Source organism: Suricata suricatta, chromosome 5, assembly GCF_006229205.1.
Source record: "Suricata suricatta isolate VVHF042 chromosome 5, meerkat_22Aug2017_6uvM2_HiC, whole genome shotgun sequence".
Classification (NCBI taxonomy): domain Eukaryota; kingdom Metazoa; phylum Chordata; class Mammalia; order Carnivora; family Herpestidae; genus Suricata; species Suricata suricatta.
The window spans coordinates 6,761,762-6,776,710 of record NC_043704.1 but is presented as its reverse complement, the minus strand read 5'-3'; the positions used below and the strand labels follow the sequence as shown (position 1 = coordinate 6,776,710).

The 14,949-nt window shown below is 51.2% G+C and overlaps 1 long non-coding RNA gene across 1 annotated transcript; it reads left to right on the top strand.

Annotated features, from left to right (window-relative positions):
• The first annotated feature begins 7,902 nt into the window (after nucleotides 1–7,902).
• On the top strand, nucleotides 7,903–9,162 carry LOC115291386. The gene is made up of 2 exons (XR_003908421.1): nucleotides 7,903–8,056; nucleotides 8,865–9,162. It is a non-coding gene; the product is annotated as an uncharacterized LOC115291386 (long non-coding RNA).
• Nucleotides 9,163–14,949: the final 5,787 nt, after the last annotated feature.

Below are 14,949 nucleotides of genomic sequence, written 5' to 3'. Positions count from 1 at the left end.
CTTCCTTTCTCCTCCTTCCACAGGTGGTTAGACTTCATCACGGAGTCACCGCGTCACTTACCCTTTATTCTGAACCCTTCTGCTTCTCTGTGCCGCACTGGGCTTGGCTTTTTGTGACTTCACCTTCCAGTTCACTACTTACGCACCCAGCTCTGTCTAATCTGCTGTTAAGCTGGTCATTTGAGTTTGTTGTTGTTACTGTACATACTTTTATTTCTAGAAATTTGATTTCTTTTTTTTCAAAGCTACTTATAATGTTATATTATGTACTTTTCTGTTTCCTGAAGGTATCTTAAAGCCTGCTTTTATTTTAATCATAATCAGTCTAGCTAATTAATAGTCTAGAGCTATAATCTATAGATTATTACAGTCTATAATCTGCTGATTATAATTTGTCTGAAATCCCTGCAAGCTGTTTTTCTGGTTTTAGCTCACGGAGCTTTTTGCCTGAGTGGCTAGGCACTGGGCATTGTATTTGAAAAAAATATACAAAAAAAAAATGTCTCGAGGCCAGTGAAAGTAATTTGCTCCTGAAAATGTTTGTGTTTATTTTTGCTAGGGGCTGAGTTGTGACCACTCTGGGGCCATCTATAAAAATCTACGTATCAGGGTGCCTGCATGGCTCAGTTGGTTATGCATCTGACCGGCTCAGGTCATGATCTCAAGATTCATGAGTTCAAGCCCTGTGTTGGGCTCTCTGCTGTCTACACAGAGCCTGCTTCAGATCCTCTGTCCCTCTCCCACTTGGGCACTTGCTTTCTCACTTAAAAATGAATAAACATTAAATCTATATATATATTGTCAAGACTTGAAAACTCACTAATGACCTAGTTGATTCAAAACCAGCTATAGTTCAACATAAACTGTTCGTCTGAGGTCAGTGCCTACTCCAATGGTGCTGGGCTCCCCCCCTTTTGTTTACGTAGATGGTCTACTCTAGTGTTTCTCAGTGCTACTTTGGGGGATTAACAGTGCCCTTGGATAGAATGTGGTCTCCTGACATGCTTCCCCCAGAGTGGGGTGCATCTCTGGGGGTCACAGGAGGATGGTGGGCACAGGCTGGAGGAGGGTGCACAAGGTGTTAGGCAGGCTGGAGGAGCGTTCCAGTAAACAAGGAGTAATGCGAGAAGTGTTCCAGTAAAGGAGGAGTAACGCATTTTGAACAGGGACGCTGCCAGGAGCTGTAAGAGACAAGGGCAAGGTCAGTCCCCCGGTGACTGGTGGCTGAGGATAACGGGGACTATGTGCCCCTGACCACACACACAGGGGTCTCTCCAGCGAAGCCCTCCCAGACGCCTGAGAGGACAGGCCCAGGGCCCCACTCCTCTCACCCTATGGCTCATTTTCAGTGCACTTAGCGCCACCCAAGGTCTGTTCCTTGTTTGGGGAGCCAGTAACGTCTGCCTCCCTCGGCAGCACCCAGGCTCCACCAAGGCCTCGTCCCAGGCCCTGCCAGGCCCCGATGCCCAGCACAGAGCCTGGCACAGACGCGTGCCTCAGCAGATCTCCGGTGAGCACAGGAAGCCGGGAACTAATGAGTGAACCAGTGACTCCGCTGGATGAGACACAGGTCAGGAGGACGGCAGACCAAGGGCAGAAGGGAGTTACGACTCTGATTTAGATGCTGAGTGAGGGGGTCAAAGGCTGCCCAAGAGGCAGAGCCCATAAACAGAAGGAACCTGGAAAGGAGGAAGATCGAAACAGGAAAGGAGTTGTCCAACTAAAGGTGATATAGACACGCCAGAGTTTTCTTCCTGCAACGCCAGGGCCACAAGTGAAGGATGCAGATGCCGGTGATGACTGCGGCCACACCTACCGTCTCAGACCCGGATTATATTCCAGGGGGCCCTTTTTCTTTAAATTACAATTTTTTAAGAGCATTTTTAGGTTCATACAAAATTGAAAGGAAAGTAGAGGTTTCCCATAGTCGCCCTGCCCCCCCCCCCCGCCTCCCATCAACATTCCCCTCGAGAAGGGACATCTGTTATAAAGTGATCAACCTACACTGACATGTCATAATCAGAGTCCACAGTCTACACTAGGGTTTACTCATGGTGTTGTAAACTGTGTAGGTTTGGACAAATCTGTAGGGGTAGGTTTCCAGCGTCATGGCCCTAAAAATGCTCTGTGCTCTGCCTATCACCCCTTCTCCACCCCACCCCCCTGCCCCCAGCCCCTGGCCAGCTCCTGGCCACCACCGACCATTTTATGGTCTCCACAGCTTGAGCGAGAACGCCCTCCAGGTGTGACCATACAGCTCGCGTCCTCTTCCGATGCGCTTCTCCCACGTCGCCACATGGGCGTAACTTTCCTCCGTGTCTTTTGATGACTTAATAGCTCATTTCTTTTTTTTAAATTTATAGTTTATTGTCAAGTTGTTTTCCATGTGACACCCAGTGCTCTTCCCCACAAGTGCCCTCCTCTATGCCCATCACCTCCATCCCCTCTCCTCCTCCCCCTTCAGCCTTGAGTTTGTTCTCAGTATTCAAGAGGTGCTCATGATTTGCCTTCCTCCCTCTCCCTAACTATTTTTCCCCCTTCCCCTCTCCATGGTCCTCTGTGAGGTTTGTCCTGTTAGACCTATGAGTGCAAACATATGGTATCTGTCCTTCTCTGCCTGACTTATTTCGCTTAGCATGACACCCTCAAGGTCCATCCACTTTCCTACAAATGGCCATATTTCATTCTTTCTCATTGCCATGTAGTACTCCATTGTGTATATATACCACATCTTCTTGATCCACTCATCAGGTGGTGGACATTTAGGCTCTTTCCATGATTTGGCTATTGTTGAAAGTGCCTCTATGAACATTGGGTACATGTGCCCCTATGCATCAGCACTTCTGTATCCCTTGGGTAAATCCCTAGCAGTGCTATTGCTGGGTCATAGGGGAGTTCTATGGATAGTTTTTTGAGGAAGCTCCTCACTGTTTTCCAGAGCAGCTGCACCAGTTTACATTGCCACCAACAGTGTAGGAGGGTGCCTGTCCACACCCTCACCAGCATCTATAGTCTCTTGATTTGTTCATTTTAATAGCTCATTTCTTTTAACACTGATTAACCTCTGGTTTGTTTGGATGCACCAGCTTATCTCTTTGCCAATGGAGGGACATCCTGGTTTCTTCCAAGTTTTGGCAATGATCAATAAAGCCCCTAAAAACATCTGTGTGAAGGTTTGGTGTGCACATATGCTTTCAATTCCTTTGGGTAAATATCACGGAGTATGATTGCTGAGCCATATGGTAAGAATATGTTAAGTTTGCAAGAAACCCCCCAAATTGTCCAAAGTGTCTGTCCATTTTGCATTCCCACCACCACCGAATGAGAATTCCTCTTGTTCCATATCTTCACTAGTATTAGGTGTTGTTAGTGTTCTGGACTTTTTCTCTTTTAACAGGTGTGTAGTAGTGTCAGTGTTTTAATTCGCCTTTCCCTCAGGACATATGATGCAGGTTATCTTTTCTTTCATTTATCTGACATTTGTATATCTTTGGTGAGGTGCCTGTTAAATCCTTTGGTCCATTTTTAAATTTAGTTGTCTTATTTTCTTATTGTTGAGTTTTTAGAGCTCTTTGTATATGTTGGGTAACAGTGCCTTGTTAGATGTGTCTTTGGCAAATATTTTTTCCTGGACTGTGGCTTGTCTTTTCATTCTCTTGACACTATCTTTTGGAGAGCAGACATTTTTAACTTTAATGAAGTCCAGCTTATCAATGATTTCTCTCAGAATCATGCCTTTTGTGTTGTATCTAAAAAGTCATCACTATACCCAAGGTCTTGTAGGTGTTCTCCTATTTTATCTTCTGGGAGTTTTACAGGTTTGCATTTTACATTTGTGTCTGGGATCTGGTTTTTCTTTTTAAGTTTATTTATTATTTATTTTGAGAGGGAGTGAGATTGCATGAGTGGGGGAGGGACAGAGAGAGAGGGAGAGAGAGAGAATCTCAATCAGGCTCTGAGCTGTCAGCATAGAGCCGGATGCAGGGCTCAATCCCACAAACTGTAAGATCATGACCTGAGCCGAAATCAAGAGTTGCAATCTTGATCCAGCCGTCCAGGAGTCCCTGGGGTCAATTTTGAGTTAATTTTTTAAAAGGTGTAAAGTCTATTTCGAGATTCCTTTTTTGTTTTGTTTTGTTTTTTGCATGTGGATGTCCCATTGTTCCAAGACCATTTGTCGAGAAGACTATCTTTGCTCTCTTGTATTATCTTTGCTTCTTTGTCAAAGATCAGCTGACTATATGTGGGTCTCCTATAAGCTCTCTAGTCTGTTCCATTGATACGCTTGCCTATTCTGTCACCAACACCACAATGTCCTAATCACTATAGCTTTATAGTAAGTCTTGAAATTGGGTAACATCAGTCCTGCAAGTTTGTTCTTCTCCCTTAATACTGTGTTGGTTATTCTGGGTCTTTTGCTTCTCCATATAAACTTTAGAATCAATTTGTCAATATCCACAAAATAACTCACTGCAATTTTGGTTGGCATTGCAGTGAATTTACAGATCAAGTTGGGAAGAACTGACATCTTCACAGTATTGAGTCTTCCTATCCATGAACATGGAATATCTCTCCCATTTACTTTTTCTTTGACTTTGTTCATTAGTGTTTTGTAGTTTTCCTCATATAGATCTTATACATATTTTTTATAGATTTATACCTAAGTATTTCATGTTGGGGGTGATAATTAAATGGTATTATAACAGTTTTAGAACTGCTGAAATGAACTGAACTGGTATACGGCATCTGGCACAGGCAGCCGGAAGCTAGCATGCACTGAGACATGTTACTGTTTATGCACACTGTAGATTGTCCAAAGGCACTGAGGCTGCCAGGCACTCTGCTGAGCTGTGAATGAGGTTGTTCAGAGTCCTGGCCAGCTGACCAACCACAAGGAAAGTAAAGACTTTCCATGTCCGGGAGGCCTCCTAGGAAAGCCATAGCACAGTGGCAGGGCTGACCCTTCCGAGCTCTTCCAACCTTAGAGGAGGAAACGTTGATTTAAAAAAAAATTTTTTTAGCATTTATTTATTATTGAGAGGCAGAGAGAGACAGAGCATGAGCAGGGGAGAGGCAGAAAGAAGGGGAGACACAGAATCCAGGGGAGAGGCAGAAAGAAGGGGAGACACAGAATCCAGAGCAGGCTCCAGGCTCCAAGCTGCCGGCACAGAGCCTGACCCGGGACTCGACCCCACGAGTCGTGAGATCATGACCTGAGCCAAAGTCAGATGCTTAACTGACTGAGCCCCCCAGGCACCCATGAAATGTTCATCTCTGGAGGGGCCAAAGACCCAGACAGAGGAGCTCTGGGGAAGGTAGACTTTAATTCAACTCGCCAAATGTTCTAGATGCCAGACACTGTAAGCTCCAGAGGTACATCAAGGAACAAAACAAAGATCCGGACTTGAGCAGCTTTTGTAAACTCCTAGAGCAAAGTTCAAACCATGAAGCGGGATCACAGGTCCCTGGGGAGGACCCGCGTTTGCCAGAGCAAAACCCTCAGCAACCAAGAGGAGCAGAGTATGGGCAGCGACCCCCCAAAGGCCCTGTGTAAGGAGGCACACGGAGAGGCCCCAGTAATGCTGGAGGGCCGGGGAGGCTGGGGGTGGTGACAAGCAGGACATTAGGTTGTCCTGGAACAAGACAGGGGAGGGAAAGGAAGAAGCCTGAGGTTGGGGAAGGCACCTTTTGGGTGGAAACTTGGCACCCTTTTCTAAACCACAGCTTTGTCAGAAGCTTCCCTGTCCGCAACATGTCAGGAGGAGAAATCGAGGCCCGTGAACTCTGGCTTGGCGAAAGGCCCTGACTTCCTGACTTTGTTTGGAAATCTCTCAATCTGAATTCGTCCAGAGCAGCTGGGAGAGGTGACCTGAGAGGGTAGATGGAGAAGCTGGCTGCACTTTCCCCCACCATCATTCTGGGCTGCTCCCCTTTAGTTTTGGGGTTTCCCAGTGGACCCGATGGTAAGGCGCACGTGAAGGGCTTGCGCTGACTCGACGGCCATTTGTTCAAGAGACGCCCAGCTGTAGCTCTTAGGAAGTCCTGGGAGGCGAGGGTCCAGAGCAGTGCGTCCAGCTTCTGATCGGCTCTCGCTTTTTCTGCCAGTCAAGCTGTGACTTGCAAACTGTTTTCTCTGAAAGTCTCCTGAAGGTGCTGGATGTTTTTGTGCAGATAATCCATGGTGACCTTGGGGTTTTCATTTGGAAAGGTGTTGCCCACAGAAACCAAGCGCTGAGTCACACCCTTAGCTGCAGAAATCCACCTTGAAGGCATGAGAAGAGTCCATACTTTGGACAGTTTCCCTGTCCTAACTGTGGGGAGTTTTATATCCTGTAGTTTCCAGTGTTTCTTATATGTCCTGGGCATCCTCGTGGAGAGCAACATGGCACAGGGAGGGACTGAAGCAGAATTCGCGCGTCTCCCAGAAGAGGCCCCTGCGCAGGGACTTCATCATCTGCGGAGAGAAAAGGCACCAGATGTCCACGAACTTGAGTGATATGTAAGTGGGAGAACAGCCCCAAGGGCAGGTTGGAATGACTGCTGCCCATTTGGCGGAAGGGAGGGTCCGTGTGGAAAAGAGGCTTTGGCCGAAAGTGTACTATCAGTCAGTATTATGATGGATAATTATATTGACTATTATTAATAATATATTATATTTTATATCAATTATTATAGATTTGTTATTATAGCAATTATACCAATAATCGATAACTTGTGCAGTGGGGCAGGCGAAGTGCACAAAGGGTACGTTAGTGGCCCACCTTCCCAGGGGGCCACGCCTCCTTCCATGAAGATGCGCACAAATCGGGCGGTCACCGCATCCTTGAGGGACACACGCACAAGGACCTCCCAGACCCCGTGGCCCCCGCGTGTCTCCTCTGCGTCGACTTTACCCACGTCTGTGACCAGTTTACTCACACTTCCCCCAGAAGGCAAGATTTGTGAGAACCAGAACCAAAGAACAAACACCCAAACTCATTTCCTGGTTTTCACTTTTTATGACACAATTTTTGCTGACAGTTTCAGGATGAAGAGCATGGGAATTGGCTCAGGCTGGCCCTGACCTCCCAGTTCTGTTGCTCAGCAGCTGGGTGGTTCTGGGGTGTGAGCTCATTTGGAGGCGGGGAGCGAGGTCCACACCCGCCTCAGAGGTGAGAGAAGAGAGAGAAGGTACCAGAACAATGCTGGACATAAGAAAGAAACTCTATAAAAGGTTGCTATGATTATTAGTTTTATGAGTTTTTAGGAGTTATCTCTCATCGTCATAAACAATCAAGAGAAAAACAAGCTGAATTTCAGCTTTGATACAGAAAAAAGTTCGGGGTCCCTGTGGGGCTCAGTCATTAAGCATCTGACCCTTGATTTCAGCTCAGGTCATGATCTCATGCTTCCTGAGATAGAGCCCCTCCATCGAGCTGTGCGCTGACAGTGCAGAGCCTGCTTGGGATTCTCTCTCTCCCTCTCTCTGCGCCTCCCCCCCCCCAACCCCACTCTCTCTCTCAAAAGAAAGAAACTTAAAAAAAAATTAAAAACAGAAAAAAGTTAAGTAAAAGTCTACCACAAAAAACACTGTGGGACACCTGTCCTAGAATATTCCAAGGAGAAATGTTTCCTAAAGGGAAGTCCTTTGGCAAAGAAAACAAACCATTTCAACAGCACATTAGTCCCAACATGCTGAATGCAAGAAGATACAGTATTGCGGGAACTCGGGGACTGGGCAGTCGGACCAGACGCCATACGTTGGCGGCTGGGGACCGTAGAGGCCCGCCCGCACCCTCCGCCGCACCCCAGCCCATCACCCATCCCTGCCGGGCCCCCACGGGGACACCGCAGCCCCACCTTCTCTTCCGTCCTCCTGTGACGCACCCGAGAGACACGCGGCCGCCTCCTCAGCCCCCAGACATCCACCCTCCTGGGGCGTGTTCTGGGGCCTCTCGGGATGAGTAAGGCCTCACCTGGGACACGTCCTTTCCGGGGGTCCTCGAAGAACCGAAGGCATCAGCGGCGAAGGGAAGGACAAAGCGTCGCAGAGGTCACCGCAGTTCCATATCAACAGGTGAGCGACCCGCGGCCCCCCCTTTCTACGTCCCTCCCAGTGACGTCACCCCGACCTCCAGGCCCGATGGACGACCCGGAAGGTACCCCCCTCTGCCGCCACCCCTCCTTTCCGGGTGTCCCCCACGTGTCTTAGTCCGCACCCAACACGGGCCTCGGCTTTCAGGGAGAAGCACAGGTCTGGCTGCCCATGCGGGCTCAGCCCGGAGACCCCGGGTCGGGGTGTACCCAGGGGCCGAAGAGAAGGGGCCTGGGTAGTCTGACCCTCGGGCCGCATCTCCTGAGAGAGGGGCCGCTTCCCTTCCGCCCACTTCTCATCCCTGCCTGGCCTCGCCCTGCTCCCCCTCACCACGCTGCCCCTCTCCGCGGGTGGGAGCTGGTGTGCGCTGCAGAGCCATCCCTCTGGGCGCACCCACCGCTGGGGGCGCCCTCTCCTCCCTCCCCCACCGCCGCAGGGAGCGTCCTCTCCCACCCCCCAGCCCACGGCCTCCGCACCACTCAGACCCCTGCTGCGCCAAGAGGGGGGCCCCAGCCTCTCCTGCGCACACCCCTGTCCGGTGAGCGCCATCACCGCCTCTTCCGCCCCAATCTGTGTCCCGTGGCCAACACCACCACCTTTCCTGTGTCGCCCCATGTCCCGTGGGCACTACTAACTTTCCTGTCCCCTCCCCCCCAACTGTGCCCCGTGGGTGCCAGCACCGCCTCTCCTGCTGGGTGGACCCCGGGGAGCCACAAGCGGGCCACAGAGGCCTTCCCTGCCATAGGACCCCTTCCAACTGCCCCTCAAATTGCCTTACGCTTTTCTGCAGTTAGGGTTGCTGAGACTGTTCAACCAAACGTTCCCGCCGGAGGGTCCCACGGCCGAGAAGCCTGTGCCCTAAAGGGGCGGGCCACGCGAAGGACCCCGCGCCCCCTAGTGTGCGGTCTCTGGGCCTGGAGGCCCGGGTCAGCGCCCCTGCTACCCGCGGGCACGCGCCTGCCCATGCTTCTCCAAGCCAAGGCTTGGCCTCCTCCCTGACACCCTCACCCCTTACGATATGGACTCATTGTTTGCAGGGAAGAGGAGACCCCCCTGAAGGACTTAGAATTAAAATGTTTCCGTGAAAATGTTAACTCAGCCGTCTGAATCCTGCCCACGCAGTACTTCCGTGTATCGAGTGGGATTAGGGACTCCTTCGTCTGGCAGACCCGCGGCGGCTGTGGAAGCGGGGCCTGGGTTTTCTCTGTGTCCTCGGTGCACCCCGGCCTGGCTAGGCTGCTCCGGGAGGGAGCACTCCGCACTCGCTCCGGTGCTCTTAAAATACCGAGCCGGCTCCAAGTCCAGGCTTCCCGGAACCCCACTCCTTCCGAGCAGCTGCACCGGTCAGATCAGGCTCTAAAGAACCACCACTGACCCGCGCGGAAACAGTACAGGTTCATTGCTTACAGTTCTGGAGGCTTAGACGTTCAAGATCAAGGTGCGTGATGATGAGGTTCTTGGGGAGGTCTCTCTTCCAGGGTTGCAGACAGCTGCCAGTCCTGTGATGGAGAGCGAGCACTCTGGTGTTTCTTCCTCTTCTTAAAAGGGCACTAATCCCACCAAGACCCTCATGACCTCATCTAGGTCTGATTACCTGCCGTTGCACTGGGGGGGGGGCGGGGAGGCCGGGGCGGGGGTGGGGGGTGGGGGGAGGGGGATCTTCAACATAAGCATCTTGGAGGCACACAAGCCTCCGGTCATAACAGCATGATTTCCAAACCCAGCACCACACAACCTTCCAAAAGGAAGTTATGGGGAGCCTCCCCCCGTCCATGCTTTCTGCTGCAGGTGAGGAGATTGGGAACCCAGTTAAGTGACGGGACTGTGGCACGTGCTCATGCGTCATGTATAAATCCTATCCCTTTGAAGGGCCGACCTTCCAGAGCCCCGTGTTGGATTCAACTGGGAGAAATAGTGAGGTAGTATTTGGGGCAGAAAGCAATGCTTTGGGCTCCTGCCAGTAGATTATAACTTGAGTTCAGGCCGCAGGGATCAGGAAGAACACTGATGTCATACCTTCAGTCATCACTGTTGACAGGTGAGGTGTGTTTGTTTGATCAATGCAGGATTTGGCTGGAGGAGAGCCGTTTTCTGAGAGAAATAAAACCACTAAACTCTTTCTCACAGTTTGTTTTTGACTTTATTGTCCGGAGCAGACGTCAGAATGACTGATTAAGGAAACAAAAACTCCTCAGTCACATTGCCTTAGAGCAGTCTTGCCGGAGCCTGGCTTTCTTTGTCCTGATAATAGAAATCTTCTAGATTCGAGATGCGAGCAAAACGCTGCTTTTCTTTCTAGAGTGAAACGGTGATAGGCGGGGATTAAATACACACGCACACGTCTTGTTTAGAGGTGACTAGAAATTTTTCAAAAAATTTTTTTTAATATTTTTTAATGTTTATATATTTTTGAGAGAGAAAGAGAGAAAGAGACAGAGAGTGGGGGGTTGGGGGGATGGAGCAGGGGAGACACAGAATCCAAAGCAGGCTCCCTGCTCTGAGCTGTCAGCACAGAGGCTGACGCGGGGCTTGGACCCACCAACCGTGAGATCATGTCCTGAGCTGAAGTCAGGTGCTTCACTCACTGAGCCACTCAGACATCCCCAAAACCTGTTTAATAAAAAACTCCTGGGCCACAGACCCCACTCCTTAAATATTTGTTCAGTGGTTGAATATATAAAATGGGCAAATAAGGTAATAAAAAACGCCTGTTTTCTTTCTAAAGGGAAGAAAAACAAAGTTGTCACTGTTTCCTCGATTCAAGTTCTTCCTGTCACTGTGCACCTTCCCCCCTGCCCAGTGTCATAGAGAGGCCGTGAGTGGATGAAATGACACTTCCTGCAGACCAGTCACTTTGATGATTACATTTTACAACCACACGGGTGCAGGAGAGTGGAGTTGCTGTGCCCATTTCACAGATGAGGGTGCTGAGGATCTGAGAGGTGCAGGGAGTTGCTCAGCGTCACACCGCTGGTGGGACGCAGGCTGAGGGTAGTGTGATGGTCTGGTCCCTTGTGCTCCGCCAGGGGCATCCGTCACCCTGCATCGTGACGATTGGTCCCCTCATCTACCCGCCCACGAGCCCATGCGTCACCCATGGGCACAAGTTCTCCACGCCTTGTTCACCCAGCAACTGCAAAGATCCTTGGCACACGCTGCAAAGTTTTAACGCATTTGAAGGAATGAATGAATGAACAAACGAATGACAGCTTGCATGAGGACACACATCAATTCTATGGAAAATGGAAGACGGTGGAGATTTCATGTGATTTGAATGTATAACTTCCAGGTTCTTTTTTTTAATTTTTTAAGTGTTCATTTATTTTTTTGAGACAAACTGAGCATGAGCAGAGGAGGGGCAGAGAGAGAGGGAGACATAGAACAGAAGCAGCTACAGGCTGTGAGCCGTCAGCACAGAGCCCGACGCGGGGCTCAAACCCACGAACCGCAAGATCATGACCTGAGCCGAAGTTGGACGTTCAACCGACTGAGCCCCCAGGCGCCCCTACATTCCAGGCTCTGCCCCCGGCTCTGCCTGTTTTCCAGGCACCCACGGGGTTCTTCCCGCCCTTCATCTCACCTGTATGACCGCACCACGATTCTTGTTATTAACCATTCACCCCCATTTTCATAAAAATGAAATGAAAACTACCATGTGGCATCTGTGCTGCCGGAAGCCAGTCAGGGCCAGCGAGTGGGGGAGGGGCAGCAGAGGGCCGGGCAGCGCCCCCAGGGCCCAGGCTGAGACCCCCACAGGCGCACAGAGAGGCCCTCGGGCTTTCCCGGCAGAGCAGAGCACAAAACTCGGTGTGTATTCAGGCTGCCCCACACCGTGGTGGCTGATGTCGGTATAAACGTGTGCTGTGCCACCGGCCACAGGGCCTGCGCAGAGTCCTGAACACCAGCTCTGTCCCCGGCCCGTGGCTGCCGTCGCAGTGGCCCGTGCAGAACTGGGGTCCCACCCCCCAGACTCCAAGGTCATTGTTTGGGAGAGACCCCAGGGTCGAGTCAACATAACTAGGTCCTACTGAGTTGGTAGGTAGGGCTTTTCCCCAGGGAGACGGTTGGTGTTTGGGGCCAGATAATTCCCTGTGGCGGGGCCATCCCGGACGGAGTGGGCAGAGTCAGCAGTGCCCGGCTCTCTGTCTACTGGTCGGCCAGTGGCAATGCCCCCCGCCCCCGCCGTTGTGACCACCAATGTCTCCCCAGTAGGCAAAACGGCCCTCAGCTGAGAGCCACTGGATTGGAGAATAAGGATGGGGGGACCCGGGTGGCTCAGTTCGTTAAGTGTCCAACTTCGGATCAGGTCAAGATCTCTCGGATTAAGCCCTGCATTGTGCTCTGTGCTGACAGCTCAGAGCCTGAAGCCTGCTTCTGATTCTGTGTCTCCCTTCTCTCTCTGCCCCTCCCCTGCTCGTGCTCTGAGTCTCTCTCAAGGAAAAATAAACATTAAAAATAGAGAGAGAGAGAAGGAAGGCCGAGAGGAGAGAGGCTACCGTGGCATTTGATTCTCAGTGGGCTGTCCCATATCCCACGTGACTTGGGAGCTTGTTGGAACTGCAGACCCCACCGCCACCCCGCCTGAAGGGGGTCCTCACCACCTCAAGACCCCTGGGGGCTCACTGGCACGTGAGTGTCTGACAACACGGCCAGGCCACCGCGGCTGTGACGGCCTGGAAGCAGTTGGTTTATCGCAATAGCAAGTCACCATCTGTCTGCATCCAGACAGAATGAGACCAGAGCCTTGGAGGGTCACTGTGCAGGGGACGGCGGGGCGTGGGTGGTGGGAGGAAAGGACCCCACAGTGGTTGGCTTCCCTGAGTCAGAGCTCTGCTGGGCGAGTGGCAGGGAAGGCAGGAGAGAGGGTGTCCCTGGGGTGTCCCCATGGCGAGCCTTGCTTGATGGTGCTCAGTGGGAACGCAGGGGTGGGGAAGGTCCAGGGACAGGAACCCAAATGACCTTCATAACCAGGGATCTGGGTGAGCCCGTCGGCTGCTTTCACAGACCACCTGTTCCTCCTCCACGCCGTGCACATGCCTGCAAATGACCGTCATGTGGGGCCAGGCCTCCCTGCTGAGTGCAGGGGCCTTGCCCCCTGGTGCGGTCAGGGTGACGGAAGCCTGGGAGGGACCGACATGGCTGGACTTGGATGTCAAGGTCAGCCCCTGCGGGGAAGCCACACAAGGGCAGCCCCTGGGGATATCGGGAATGGCGGCCTGTGATATTTATCCTGACTTCTCCTCCCCCCGCCCCCCTCTGCCCCGCACAGAGCACTGAGGGGAACTCTCTCTCAGGCCCTGCGCCGTGAACTTGCTCATTACCTAACCCTTCTGCCCTAGACTGCAAGCTCAATGAGGAGAGGGTCCTTGACTTGCTGATGGCTGCCTCACCAAGGCCTCGGACGGGACCTGAACCACAGCCCCCGCTCCTTAAGTATTTGTCCAGTGGTCGAATACATAAAATGGACAAATAAGTAGATCAGCATCAGGTTTACATTTATCACCTCAGGAGCTGCCTCTTCCCTCTTCCTCTTCCTCTGATGATTTGGTTCTCTTTATATTTACCTGCTTTTTATTATTTTTAAATGTTTATTTATTTTGAGAGAGAGAGAGAAGGGGGAAAGGGAGACACAGAATCGGAAGCAGACCCCAAGCTCTGAACCATCAGCACAGAGCTCAATGCGGGGCTTGAACTCATGAACCAGGAGATCATGACCTGAGCTGAAATCAAGAGTCTGACGCTTATTGGACTGAGCCACCCGGGTGCCCCATTTACCTGCTTTTTAAAAAGTTACCTGAGGGGAAAGGTGCCCAGGTGGCTCAGTCAGTTAAGCATCTGATGTTGGCTCAGGCCATGATCTCGGGGTTTGTGGGTTCAAGCTCCATGTTGGACTCTGCTGTCAGCACCGAGCCCACTTTGGAGAATCTGTTCCCCTCTCTTCTGCCCCTACCCCACTTTCACAAAAATAAATAAATATTTAAAATTTTTTTAAATAAAATAAAATAAAAAGCAACTTGGGGTTTCTCCAGCAAAGGACCAAGAGGGGTGTCTTCATCTTTCAATGGCCAGGGGACAGGGGTTTGCTTGGATTCATTCTCTTCTCTTTCAAAGACATTAACAACTGCTTGTAGGGGCACCTGGGGGGCTCAGTCAGTTGAGTCCGACTCTTGATCTCAGCTCAGGTCACGATCTCATGGTTCATGGGTTCAAGCCCTGAGTCAGGCCCTGTGCTGACATCGTGGAGCTTGCTTGGGATTCTGTCTCTCCCTCTCACTGCCCCTCTACTGCTCTCTTTCTCTCTCTCTCAAAATAAATAACATTAAAAAAACTGCTTGTATTGGGGCGCCTGGGGGGCTCAGTCAGTTAAGCATGTGATGCTTGAGTTCAGCTCAGGTCACGGTCTCATGGTTGGTGGGATCCAGCCCCACACCATGCTCTCCACCGACAGCGCCCAAGCCTACTTGGGAATCTCTCTCTCACTCCCTCCCCCACCCCTCCCCTGCTCATGGGCAAGCACACAGTCTCTTTCTCCCTCTCTCAAAATAAATAAACAAATCCTCTAAAAAAATAAAATAAAAACTGCTTATATTAACACTTCCTATTTCTTCTAAGAGTTCAGCTTAGCAAACGGTTTCATCCATCCACCCATCCATCCATCCATCCATCCATCCATCCATCCACTCATATATTCAGTGAAAGAGTAGGGACAAAGGTGAACAAAAGCATGACCCTGGGCGCGGACCCCTGAGCCGCACTGGTAAGGCGGTGTTGGGTCCCCGACTTAGAGGGAGGGGTTATTGGAGGGCCCCGCCCCTTCCGCTCACACAGCTGCTCCTGGGAGCCTGTGAGGGGGCTGAGGCCTGGCATGGGGGCCA